Below are 13,861 nucleotides of genomic sequence, written 5' to 3' on the forward strand. Positions count from 1 at the left end.
ACATTTCTCGTAGTAAACCGAAACACAAACACACTCTCTCTCTCTCTCTCACACACACACACACACACACACACACACACACACACACACACACACAAAGTCAGTTTGACTCAGAATAAGAAGAAAAAAGGCAGCAGGATGAGCCTGTCTCCAAACAGCTTTAAACCCCGTGTACGTGCGAGGAAATCAAACGGAGAAAGTGATACGGCTCAGGGCTTGAAAGTGAGAAGACGCGCGTGAAATTTCACCGTGCACCAGTGCTGCGAGGTAAGCGGAGCAGCCCGAGCTAACTGCCCCCCCCCCCCCCCCCACTCTCTCTGCACTGTTCCCGCTGGCTTCCTCTCCAAAGGGGCCCCCATTATAAGCACAGGAGTAATTTGTGTTTGCGCTGTCACATTAATGAAATAAAGATGTCGCCATGATTTTTGTGCACTTTGTTTCTCTGGCAGGGAATGAAAGGCTCCCTCCAGATGGCTGGCTGGCTGCCGGTTTGTGACACGGGCAGGTGAGGCAGGTGGTGAAACGCTCAGGGTGTCAGCAGCAGTTCAGTTCTCGGAAAGTAAGTTTGGCTGAATTGCCACGGCGATTAGCGTGGACCGGCGAATAGCTATAGGCGCGGCTCCGGTGATGTAAAGTCACCTCTCCGGCTTGTCTCCATGCTGCTCCGATCTGCAGTCATGTTAATCTGACAGAACGCTTCCTCTGGAGGGGGAGGACATGTGCTGTCAATTCGTGTGAGTGGAAAGGGACTGGGGGGATGCGACGCGCACATTGCAAAGTCGGATACAAAACAGTAATTACGGGATAGTGTGTGTCTGTTTATATATAGTCCTACATCCCCAGAAACCACTTATGTGTCCACGATAGGGTTATGATTTGTATATTACATATCAGGGAGTGGTCCCCCTTCACTGCGATTATGCAAGAAATATGGTTCATTATGTAATATAATAATACAATAAGTGGAATTAACACATAAAAGTATAACTACGAATAATAATAATAATCATACACATAATGACAGGCGTTTTTAATGAAAATTAACTGAAGCATCTTTCCAACAACATATCCAATTTAAGATATAGGACTTTACGAATAAATCCAAGAAACTAGAATGTTAAAGTTGACGCATTAACACAGGTGTCTCCAACTCCGGTCCTGGAGAGCTACTATCCAGCAGGTTTTCTATCATACCCAGCTTCTGATGACCCACACTTGTTCCTGATATTTACCTAAGAACAGGTGTGGCTCATCAGAAGCCAGGTAGGGTAGAAAACCTACTGGACAATAGCTCTCCAGGGCCGGAGTTGGAGAGCCCTGCATTAACACATCAGCATTAAGCTTCAAGTCATAAAGAGGTATAATGTCTTTGATCGTAATTGCTTATTTGAACATAGAGAATTTAATCTCTATAATGAATATATAGACTAATTTCTTATGGTATTGCAACATGACTACATGTGATTAATCACCAAGGTGTGTGATTAATTGAGATAAAGTTAATTCACTGTACATTAGCCAGTTTATACCATTGTTACTACACAATTGCATTATTTTCACGTTTTAAAGCTGGAAACAAACTACATTCTTCCGCCAGTGATTATACATTTTGTTTAGATACTATACCTTAACCAAGTTAATCTTAAAACTGTCCGTCACTAAGACAATATGTTGCTTTTCTTGTGTTTAATTCGTGTTTCTCTCGTTCATTTAAATGGGGTGCAGACTCGGATTCAACACAGGAATACAGAGACGCTTTAAAACCTTCCACTCGGGAACGTTAAGATATATCGCACTGCAGCTTTCACGCTACGACTTTTCTATAATCTCGATGAAATAGCCTTTAATCCCAACTATTTGCGATTAAAATTGTTACTTAAAAAAGCACCCTGCTGCCTCAGTGCCTCGCTTTCCCGCTGCTTTCCGTATGCCTGAATGTCTTTGCTGCGGGCCGCCTTGATTGTAAAGAAGGGGGCAATTTGAGCACTGATTGCAGACACCTGTGTCGCTTCTCGCCCGCAAAGTGCCTTGGAAGTCGGGCTGACCTTTAGCAGCTCCTTCCCTCCTCACCTTTCTCTACCCCATCTCTCTTTTAAGCGCGCACACTTCGCGGTAGTAACTTTAGCGTTGCAGCTGATTCAGCTGGCGATGACTTTCATTTACTGTGTAGGCATATTGTTCCCATAATCAGTTGTGTTGGTTAACCAGTCCTGTGTAATGTTTATTCTTTTAAGCCAGACAAGTTTATTACTAGACTACAAAAACCTTTTGGTCTCTCTTTTCTCACTTCGTGGGTCTGAGCTACTGGTGTGTGTTAGACATGGGAGAATGAGTTAAGGAAAGCCTTTGGCTTTTATTCCCCCTACAAAAGGGTAACTGAGATTCCCGAGTAGGAATAAACAGTGGCACAGTGGATGATTTTTTTAACAGTGTTTTATTGGCTTGTGTCTCTGTCCAGTTTCCTGGGTATTGACTTCACTGTATCTTTATGAAACATTGTGTAGAAAAAGTAAGAGCAGGAGTGTCACCCCAGATATGTGAGAGTTGGCAACCCCGTGAGTCCAGTACTTCTGGAATGTTGCCCCTGATAACAGCAGGGGGCAGGATATTTAGCTTGATTGTTTGGTTGTTTTGTTTTGTATTCAAGGGGACTTGACAACACAGTGAGGGTGCATATTTTTATACAATGAGGAAACTGCAGATGTCTGCCCTTCTTGCACCACCTTGTTCTGGAATAGGGAGCCATTTTGCATATGAAGTTATGGGCCTCCATACTACAGGAGTTGACGATCGCCTACTGCCCGTTCTCCTGGACCTTCTGTTGGCCTAAGTGTCGTTTGTCTGGCTTTCTGCCCGCTGGTGATCTAGGAATTTCTAACTTTCCTCATTGTCAGCGGACATAATTCGTCAGTCAGTAAGGAGGGCATTAAAGCAGATGTTTATATTTTATCCGCCGTGTCTCATCCTCATCGAATGGTAGATACAGAACGTCTGCGTCCAGCGGCATTTTTTAATGTGGTGGATTGCCATCCAAATCGCTTAATCCCTCACTGGTTACCTGCTTCCCCAAAATGCCTCCCGGCCATCTCTGAAGTGATTCAGGAGGATCTGTGGCAGTGTCTAAAGACCAGATAAGCCAGCTGGCGATGAGAACAGGATGGACTGTTCTGGAACCACGCAGGCCTGGAAATTACATTGTACAGAACATCTTTTTCAGGTGGGCGTGGAGTGGGATCCTCTTATACTCTCAATCATTGCGAATATCGATCTCAGCTTTTGGGCTGAAGTAGGACCAAGGACAAGCCCAAGCAGAACACATTTTACTTCAAGTGGAGGTGAGAAGGTTGCCAAAACAGCCCCTGCTTATCAAGCCACACCTGCTCCACCACCCATGGCTGTAACCTGAACATGAAGACACTTGCTTAAGTGTCTGATCTAACATTGTCCCTCTTGCCCACATACCTTTATGGAAGATTTGACAAGTGCACGTCCATTTATTCTCAGTGAATCAGTACTTTTCCCCCTTTTTAATTAAAATTTAAAAACTAGTTACTCCTTCTCATAGTATACAATTACACAGTTTAAACTAGGATCTGTATAAAACCTTCAATATCATTTTTCCTTCTTCCAAACGATCAAACGTGATTCGTTATTTTCCTGCGCGTATCCCAAGGGTCTTGCTTTTTTAAATAATCTATTATATCATACATTAAATAGCTAAAGATTTGTTACCTTTGAAGTGGGAACATGTTATAAAGTGTAACATCTTCTGTAAATATGGCCTAAGAGCACATAAAAGGCAATGTTATGCTCTGTGGAGCTGCCCCTGAAGGAGACCATTTCATCAAGCTGAGATGTCCTGCTCTTGCGGGAAGACAGCATACCGCTGATGTTGTAAGTGCTGTTATAAACCAAAGTAATAGTCATCCTAACCGCCTGAGCGTCTTGCATTATCATTAGGTTTCTGCTAGACGACTAGATTATCTGGGAATGTTCATAAATCTTCATGTTCATAAATAATTGGCGTGACAGCATCGCGATGTTTGAGTTTGAGCTAAATAATGTATCATGAAAGTGTAAAAGGTATCTAATTATTTAAACATTAGATTAAAAGGTGTTTATTACAATAGATATAAATTTATACATTTCTAAATATAGAAATACATTTTTAAACATTTTTGTAATTTAACTGTAACATTGCACCAGCCTGAAATTGTATGTGCATAACACATAAACAGTTAAAATTGGGCGTTGTTGTCAATTCACAAACTGTATTGCCTCAGTGAATTTCCAGACATTTAAGTTCTGTCAGAATACCCTTGAAATATTCATGCTACCCCTTCAAACTCTGCCATGTGTTTCAAATATTATTTTCAGGCTCCACAGTGAATATGTTTAAGTATCAATAATTTATATCATTAAAGGATTGGAAAAGCATTTTGAAATTGTTTTTCTTTAAAAAAATCTGGTAATAGAAACTTATAAACATTTTTCATCTATATTCATGCACTCACTAGCCACTTTATTATGTAAACCTTGCTAATACCAGGTTGGACACCCTTTTGCCTTCAGAACTGAGATATTTCTTTTTTGGGTAGATTCAACATGATACTTCAATCATTTCTCAGAGACTTTGGTCCATGTTCACATGGTAGGATCTTGCAGTTGCTGCATATTTGTCAGCTGCACCTTTATGATGCAAATCTCCTGACTCACCACATCCCATAGGCCATAGATCTGGTGACTGTGGAGGCCATTTGAGTACAGTGAAGTCATTGTCATGTTCAAGAAACAAGTCAGAGATGATATGAGCTTTGTGACGTGGGTTGTTAGTTTGTCGGATGCAGCATGTTACTTAGTGAGCAAAGCCTCTGTGCGTGTGATTGGAAGGTTCCTGGTTTGAGCCCAGCCTTGGTACATCTGCAGGTCCTTGAGCGAGGTTCTTAACCCCCAGCTCCCTCGGTGCTCCTAAGGGTGGCTGCCCTTCACTGCCAGCTTAACTCACCTATAGAGAGCAAGTTGGGCAAGGTGTAAAGAGAATTCCTCCATGAGGATAAATAAAATATCAACCATTATTATTAAGCTGGGTACAGTGTGGTCATAAAGGGATGGACATGGTCAGCAACAATACTCTAGTAGTCTGTGGCATTTGAACCATGCTCAGTTGGTATGAAGGGGCCCAAACTGTGCCAAGATAATATCGCACACCATTATACCGCCACCGCCGGCCTGAATTGTTAGCTGTATATACAAGGCAGGATGGATCCAGGCTTTTATGCATGTTTTTTACACCAAATTCTGACCCTGCCATCTCAATGATGCGGCAGAAATGGAGACTCATCTGACCAGGCAACATTTTCTCAATTTCTCATTGTCCAGTTTTGGTGAGTCTGTGCCCACTGTAGCCTCAGTTTCCTGTTCTTAGCTGACAGGACTGGCACACGAGCTTTGATGTGCTGTGCATTCAGAGATGCTCTTCTGCATAGCTTGGCTGTAATGGGTGGTTGTGTGACTTACTGTTGTCTTCTTCAGCCTGAACCAGTCTGGTCATTCGTCACTGGCCTCTGTCATCGACGAGGCATGTTCTCCCAGAGAACCATCGCTCACTGCATTGTTTTACTTTTCTGGCCCATTGTCTGTAAACCCTGGAGATGGTTGCGTTTGAAAATCCCCATCGATCAACAGTTTCCGATATACTTGTACCAGTCCGTCAGGCACCAACACCCACGCCATGTTCAAAATCACTTAAGTCACCTTTCTTCCTCATTCTGGTGTTTTATGTGGACACTATCTGAAGCTGCAGACCTGTATTTGCATGATCTTATGCATTGTGCTGATAACATATGATTAGCTGAATAGATACTTGCTTCAGCGAGCTGTTGATCAGGTGTACCTAATAAAGTGGCCAGTAAGTGTACAGTTTTAACCTTAGTCCACGGAGACTATTAGAATAATGTACATTTATGTAATGCATAAAAATAAAGCCCAACCCCCTTAAAATCGCCTGTAAACATTTTCAGATTATGACTTTCTTTTCAAATAGACTATAAAAATCATGGGAAAGAACGTTAACAGGTACCGATTTTTGCTATGTGCATTCTGAGACTAATAACAAAGCATGGTGTTCTAATATATATTTATAAAAGGTAATTACATAGGTTTTCAAACTAGAATAGGTTTCTCTTTATGAAGCTTAAAGTTTTGGTACATGATGATTTTATTTTCCACTCAGAAAAAAAAACATTCTGGTACATTCCATTGGTTCCATAGCGACTTCATTACTGAGAATGCCTGCCCTGCTCTGCTCCCTTCTGGGGGCACAGTTAGTTTTTATTCCAGATAAATTAATAAGTGGTTGCATAAAACAGAGAGGAGTTTCTTTTTGTTTGTTATTTCCGGCCTTCTGAGGTTTATTTAATCATTTTCAAGTGTAATTACACGAGTGTTCAGGCGGAGCACGAACAGCTGGCGTGAAGCAGCAGCTCCTCTCAGATCAAAAGAGGCGAGGGCTTTGGAAAAAGATGTCAGGGAGCGACAGCAGCAGTGGGGTCCCTGTGGGGTGGGGGCACCGTGTGCCGATTCCGCAAAACAATACGCCGTTAGCCTGCCGAATTACTATCTCAGCGCATAGAGCAGTACAGGCACTCACATTCACACACCTGCACACACACTGCTGCCCTCCCCACAGAAAGCTTTTATAAAGTTTCAAAAGGTCTGTCTCTTTTTTTCTTTCCTTTTTTGCTTTTTACCTACCCCCCCCCCCCCCCCTTTCTCCCAATTGCCTTATTCTATAGGTTGCTCTCCTGAAATTTGGATTGAGTGTTGAACTGTATTGATCCTGGTTCTGGCTTCTTATATGCACTCTTGGACAGATCAACTCAGTGCAGACCCCCAGACTTTGGTGAGGCACTTTGGTTAACCGCAGTTTATTGAAAGCTTTGTGCATCTTCTACAAACACGCCAGTCAAACAGCCCTCCCAAGCAACAGCTGTGATCTATCGTGGTTCCCGAGAGCTGCCCGTGGAACGTTCATTTCGCCATAATAAACGAACGCTCCTGTAATGATCCCACGATTTAATTCGAAGGCACCCCGCTCTACAGTCCAAATGTTAATTCTGCTTGTGCTTATTTTCGGTGCCGATAAAACAGACAGCCTGGCCCGCTGCGCTTCCCGTGGTTTGACTTTATTATGATGCTCTTTAATAATGTATTATTTATATAACACAAGCTGAGTCGCGCGGGGTGGGGGTGGGCTGGGGGGGGGGGGGGGGGTGGAGCTGTTTTCTTTGGCTGGTCTTGGCTGCGGTCGTCGTCGCACTGAGGGTCAGTGGAAAAGCGTGGACTCAGCATGAGGCCTCAGTGCCAGTCTGAGCGAGAGAGCAGATGCAGGCTGCATGGACCTTCTCCTTACTCTTAACCTGCAGACCAAGTCAGCTCCGCACAGACCTCGTATGCACTGTACACGACAAACAACAAAACTGTCCCTCTGTATTGCTCCATATAGCTAAAGTGGAAATATGAATTTATTACACATGCAAGTGCAGTATAGACACATGCTTGTGTCCTCTACATGTCAGCTGGGAGACGTCAGTCTGTTAACTGGGCGATTCATTTTCTGACTGCAGTAAAAAAAATACACAGAATATCGATGGAAACTGAATGAAGAGGCTCCAACTTTTGTTGGAGGATATCTGGGAATAGTTTGGAAAAGAAAGTCAGTAACACTTTAGTTGAGGTGGGATAAGTAGCTTAATAACTGAGTTACAACTCAAGTACAAATCATCAACAAATGTAGTAACTACATTGAATACATGAACCTTTTCATACATGACTGATTAATGATGAACACTTCATAAGAATATAAGAAATTTACAAACGAGAGGCCATTCGGCCCATCAAGCTCGTTTGGGGAGAACTTAACTAATAGCTCAGAGTTGTTAAAATCTTATCTAGCTCTGATTTAAAGGCACCCAGGGTTTTAGCTTGCACTACTTGAACATGAAGATTATTCCATACTCTAACTACACACTACGTAAAGAAGTGTCTTCTCAAACTCAGTTTAAAATCTTCTCCCGCTAATTTCCACCTATGGCTACGAGTTCTAGTATTTAAACTAATAATGAAATAGCCATTTGACTGAACAGCATCCAGACCTGTTAGAATCTTATACACCTGGATCATGTCCCCCCTTAGTCTCCTGTGTTCGAGGCTGAACAGATTCAGCTCAGCTAACCTCTTCTCGTAAGACATTCCTCTAAGACCAGGAATCACTCTTGTCGCCCTACGTTGCACCCTTTCCAAGGCAGCAATGTCCTTCTTAAGGTATGGTGACCAAACCTGCACACAGTATTCTAGGTGGGGTCTTACCAAAGGAATTATATAATCATAACATCACCTCTCTTGACTTAAACTCCACACACCTAGAGATATAACCCAACATCCTATTGGCCTTTTTTATTACTTCCCCACACTGGGAAGAGTGGGACATGGAAGCATCAACATATACACCAAGGTCGTTCTCATAATCAGCTACCTTTATTTTAGTGGAACCCATAAAATATTTGTACTTTATATTTCTGCTCCCTGCATGGATTACCTTACATTTATCTATGTTAAATTTCATCTGCCAGGTATCAGCCCAGTCGCTATTTAAATCCAAATTCCCTTGTAGCTTCTCTGCTGCTAGATTTCTGGTTAATTAATACATTAAGTAACAGTGTACTGCTGCGGTTTTTGTACCATCAAGTAAAGTGTTACCAAAAAGTCTATGAATGGAGCGTTTTAAAATGTTATTTCTGTGTTGGGTTGGATCCCATCATGAATGTTTACTGGGAAACTACTCTAGTAGGCCATTACTGACTGTGTGAAACACTGTCGATGTGAGACGCTTTCAGGTTTTGTGGCTTTTACTGTAAAGTAGCTGCAAAGGCTCATCGTCCAAGCTCAGGGATGGACGAATTTTGTTTCCCTGTCAAGAAACACTGCGCTTTCAGGCTGAAAGGAATTTCAGTGAGCTCCATCTCATTTCACATCTTCATCAGATGGATGGTTCACATGCAGCCAGTGCTGAAACCAATCTTGGGTATTCATAGACTTTCTGTAAATGACAACAAATTAAATTTTGGCTAAAATAAACCATCTTCCATGTTTTAGATGGACAAAAAATGTGCACGTTGTGCTGTTTGGCTGAGTGGGCCTGCATGTGAAACACACAGGACCTTGGGCACATGTGAGCATAATGTATCTGCACGTGTGGTCTTCTGCTTGCTGAGAAGGTGAGAAGCAAACTGTCAGATGCTCAGCGATGAGAGAGCCGAGCCCCTTGTCCCGGGAACCCGTGGACAGGAGGATAGATGCTATGTCCAATGACAGACTTATGAAGGTGGGGCCGATAATGGATGGTTGGATGAATTGGCCAGTAGCAGCTGGATGGAGCAATGCCTTGGCTGAGGCAACGTGGGTGGCAAGGAGGTGCTAAGCCTCATTAATCAGTGGCCATGATGCTGAGGGAGACCCCTACTCCAATGTGTTACCCCCCCAGCTTTTAAGATTTATAAACACACAGATCTATCTGTGGAAAGACTATCAATTACAGCCCCCCCCCCCCCCCCACACCATGTGCTGAAATTCATCTAGACAATCTGATTTGTCAAAACCAAGAAATGATACCACAGTGGGAGTTTATCAGCTGGGAGCGATGTTTCATTGGGTTTTCTCTTCTGTTTGTTAATTGGCTGGCCTGGCAACTGTTTCATGATTTATGTTAATATCCGTATTTATTTTGAAGCAGCATATTTTCCGGTAATACGAAAAAATGTTGGATTATACTTGACAACCTGCCAGCTTTCTTCTGCTCATTAAAAAGGCAAAACATCTAAACTAAACAATAAAAACTGGAACTGTTTTCACGTTAATCTTTCTCTTAACTGTAAAAATAAAACGCCATTCATCGCCAAATCCAGCCATACTGCAGTGAACTCAGGGCTTCCTTTTCTGCGTTAATGATGATTAATTGGAGTCGGGGGGGTATTGTGGAGGGGGCACTCTAAAGGCCGACAGCTGGAGAGAAGCGCTCTGGATGTTGTTTGAGGGTGTGAATTGTGACATAAGTGATGGGCAGTGATGAAGCAGATGAGCTCTGGACCAGAACGGTTTCACTGTAAATATAGGCCACACCCCTAAACAATGCGCTCCATACTTTTCAAATTGAACATATACGTCAATTTAAAATGGGATCTGCTGAGAAGATGAATAAGTAAACAGGACAGGAGTAAATGATCATTTTATTTTTTGGCTTTAGTGAGGTTATTGGTCAGAGTCACATCCTACACATACTGTATGGAACAGACAGGGAAACCACGTTAGCGTGACATCAATGAGAGGGGGGGTGTGGGGGCACACCGTGTTTGCCCATCAGTTTTCTTAGCGTGTAAAAGCAGGACGGGCCTCCTTGCAACACAAGGGGAGGGGGATGCAGAGCTGCCGCTAAACGAGGGTTCGGACCGTCATGGTGCCGCCGTGGGTGACAACGGACCGTCTGGCGGGGTGGGAGCCACAGGAAAGAGGTAGAAGATTAACTCACTCTAATTAACATGCCGCGTGCCGGCGAGACAGCGCTCGTTATGGACCGTCTCGGCGACGACGTGATGTCATTCGCAGAGCCAAGGTTCACGCCCCTGACATTTCCATTGCTGGAAATAAGGAGAGAGGCAGGGAAGACGGAGAAATTAATGAAAAAAGGAGCCTTTTATTAAAAAGGAAAAAAAAACGAGGCACATGTAGGCGTCCGACCAAATGAAGAAATGAGCGAGAGAAAATATATGATTTTCGAATGTGGCAGCATTAAGAAAATAGAACTATGGACTCAGTCAATATACACAGGCTGGGAGAGGGAGACACAGGGTAGGAAGTGACAACGGTGACAAAATGCAAGGTGTGCCGGGGTCAATCCCGGGCAGAAGTGAGGGGCTCGTCCACTCGTACCTATTCAGCAGTTCCTACTCGGCGCCTAGTAGGTACCTCACCGTCAGAAGGGTCTTTGAATTTATACCGATGGCTTGAAACTGACAGGTGGATCGGAGCGATTCAGTAAGAACCCGCCCTCACCGTGAGGTTAATGAGACCCACAAAATACATAACGGAGGGATTTGGTTAGACAGGAAGGGCCCGACAGCCTGCTTTACTCATCCTTACAGTATATAAACTACGTGTTAAGCACTGCCGTAATGATCCAAGCACCTTGGAACTGATGCCTGTGGTCTTGTGACAGATCTAAATTTATTTTGCAGCCAGAGGCAAAAATAAACCAGCATCTCTTCTGATTTGCTAACTATTTCCTTCCCTTTCTTCGCCGGCTCTGGCTCGGTACGCCTCCGTAACACCAGCTAAGGCTATCCCAGTAGCCGTGCACTTTTAGAAATTACTGGAGGAGATGAAGTTAATGGCTTGATAGTGTCCAGGCCTCCTTTTGTGCTCGAGAGGACCGGCATGGCTAGGGTCAGCTTAAATAACCAAATAATCAGAATCTTTAAAAACAATGGATCCCTGCCTTCTCCCTGACCTCACACATTCCCATTCTAGGGTCAGAGAGCCTAAACTTGAACCCTCCGCATTGCCACGCCTGCTGCCAACCCCTGTTTGACCCGACGTCCTGCCAAGAAACCCACTGAGGAGAGAGCTTAACCGGTTACAGCTGTGGAGTGGATGGAGGAAGCTTCCAAGGCGGTACTCTGCCTGCGCGGAGGCTTGTTGGCCAGAGGAGCAGGTCTGTGGAGGCAAAGAAGAGCCTACAACTTAGAGCGTGTCAGAATCCCCCTTCAAAACGTTCCTTGGCGGATGGGAGTTTCCATACAGAGCATTTTCTCCTCAGAGGCATCAACAGACCAGGAAGTGAAGACCTTCATGGTGGACGGTTCATGGTAGAGAATACTCTCCAGGATACCGTTAGGTGAATCGACCATCGCAGATTCTCGATGGATGGTCCCACATGGTCCTGTCAGAGGCCTGGAATTGAGGATAGAAGTTTTACTTTAATATTTAAAGTTAGTCATTTTTATTTGGTGTACTGCACGTCAAGTTGCATTAGGAGTTTTTCTCTGATTAACTAAGTACAGGCAGTCCCCAGGTTACTAATGAGATCCGTTCACTAAGTCTGTCTTTGAGTCAAATTTGTAGGTAAGCTGGAGATATACAGTAATAATACATAATAATAATAATGACTATAGAGTAATAATCAAGGTAATAACATTATTGCACCGATCCTTGAGCCAATGAACCGCTGAAGCCGCACAATGTTTTCTCACATGTCACAAAGTAGTGCGTGGATTCATTATTATGAACCATTATATTTAACCTGAATTTTTAATTTACTAGTCTTTATGGCAGCCTGTTTGTATAGTTGTCTTTAAGTCAGTCGTCCTTAACCCTGGGGGTAGGCCTCTTCGCAGTCATATTTCTCTGCATATGCGTTTAATTAGAAATATTTTTGTCATTTTTTTTTTTAAAAAAAAGGCTGGACAGACATTAAACTAAATGACTTAATTAATAAACATAGCTTACATAACTAATGGGAGTTTTTTTCAGAGTTGATTACTAACCACGCAGAAATTGTTGTTTCAGTACAGTGCATTGCAGTAATTAACGCACATTACCTCCGAACAATCTGAGCGTATTATAAAATCTGAGTGAGTTATAAAAAGAAAATAGATTGCTCTTTGCAGCATTCTGCTATTGTGGTTTGTGAAATATTTGTGTTGCTAAGCATTTTCCACTTCAATGTAATATTTTCCAGCTGATCTACAAATTATGTCTTTCTCATCCACCCTCTCTTAGGTTTATTGATAGCAGTCTTAATGGGCACTAATTACATACTGAGTCATAGTAAAATAAGAACGGCCATTACAGAGATTCACAGTCTTCAGGAAAGTCTGTACAAAGTGTTCGAGTGAACGATCAGCACCAAACCAAATAGCTGTACCTTCCTGAGACCTTCAGTACACAGCTGGGTCTGCTGCTGCTATTAAGCAAAAAAGACAGTGAGGGAGATGTACTTTGTGAATCATGCTGCAGGACAGCGTACGGCTGAAAATATCAGTCGAGAGCCTCAAAAGCCCATAAATGAAAGGCCTACACTGCAACCTGACAGCTTTGATCTATTACAGCAACCCGCCAGTGCAGGGTGACTCCATGACAGACGCCAAGGCCGTGAAGCCTGATGAGATGTCTGTGGGCACCATTTACAGGTACAGTGCACAGCAGTTAAACCCAGAGGCATTTTTAAAAAGGTTCCTGTTTGTTTACCAGGAGCCCCCCCCAGAGGGGATGGGCAGGCAAAAGAAACAATGGCATTGTTCATGAGCTACCTCTTGGAAGATCAGGGTTCATCCTGCTCAGATCTGCACCTCTCTGACTGCAGCCCAAATGTCAAGAGCCTTGGCGAGCTACTGATCCGAGCAGCCGCCTTCCGGAATGCTGCTGCTTAATGAGCGCAAATCCTGTCCGCTTTCATAAATTGTACATGTGTTTCATTTTACCTAAAACCGCGCCAAAATATAATCAAACCAAGTGAAACAAAACAGAGTGGTACATACATGTAAGGCCATTAAAAACGTAAAGCATCTCGTTTGTTTTATTATTCCTTCATTTTAGTTAAGACCTCAAAGATCCCACTAGCACCTTGAGACATTAATATTCACTTGAACATTACGACGTCATTGATGTACGCACCCATATAATTTTAAATCGCTGAAAATAAAACACACACACACACACACACACACACACACATAATTATATATATATATATATATATATATATATATATATATATATATATATATATATATAAATGCAAAGCTAAAAT

At 42.9% G+C, this 13,861-nt stretch overlaps 1 long non-coding RNA gene across 1 annotated transcript; it reads left to right on the plus strand.

Moving 5' to 3' along the window:
• The first annotated feature begins 108 nt into the window (after positions 1-108).
• Positions 109-13,583, plus strand: LOC125722353 (uncharacterized). Its single transcript, XR_007386319.1, has 3 exons — positions 109-267; positions 450-559; positions 11,581-13,583. It is a non-coding gene; the product is annotated as an uncharacterized LOC125722353 (long non-coding RNA).
• The last annotated feature ends 278 nt before the right edge of the window (positions 13,584-13,861 follow it).

The sequence above is a fragment of the Brienomyrus brachyistius genome, chromosome 2 (genome assembly GCF_023856365.1).
Source record: "Brienomyrus brachyistius isolate T26 chromosome 2, BBRACH_0.4, whole genome shotgun sequence".
In the NCBI taxonomy this organism is placed as follows: Eukaryota; Metazoa; Chordata; class Actinopteri; order Osteoglossiformes; family Mormyridae; genus Brienomyrus; species Brienomyrus brachyistius.